The sequence below is a fragment of the Sinocyclocheilus anshuiensis genome, unplaced genomic scaffold, assembly GCF_001515605.1.
Source record: "Sinocyclocheilus anshuiensis isolate Anshui unplaced genomic scaffold, SAMN03320099.WGS_v1.1 scaffold3639, whole genome shotgun sequence".
Classification (NCBI taxonomy): Eukaryota; Metazoa; Chordata; class Actinopteri; order Cypriniformes; family Cyprinidae; genus Sinocyclocheilus; species Sinocyclocheilus anshuiensis.
The window spans coordinates 28,793-29,185 of NW_015542677.1; positions in this window are offsets into that span (position 1 = coordinate 28,793).

Sequence of the window (393 nt, forward strand, 5' to 3'; positions counted from 1 at the left end):
CTTTTTTTTTTTTTCACACATGCTCCTAAAAATATTTTACAGACACACACATCTATTCTTAGCAGCAAATGCGAGTGAAATGCTAGCACTGTTGAGTTCTACTACTGTAGTCTGTGTGCTACAGTCAGTGGCTGTTGGAAACAGTAATACTGTACTACAGAGGATTAAATATGCACAGAGTAATTTTCTAATTAGTACATTTAGTTTTTTTTCTGGCTGATATATAAACGTTCTTTTTTATATTATTGGTATGGATATAGCAACACACAAAAACAAGTGGTAACACTTTAGTATAGGGACCAATTCTCACTATTAATTAGTTGCTTTTTAGCATGCCTATTATTAACATATTGCAGGGCTCCAGACAAAAAAAAAAAAAAAACTTAAGGAGCC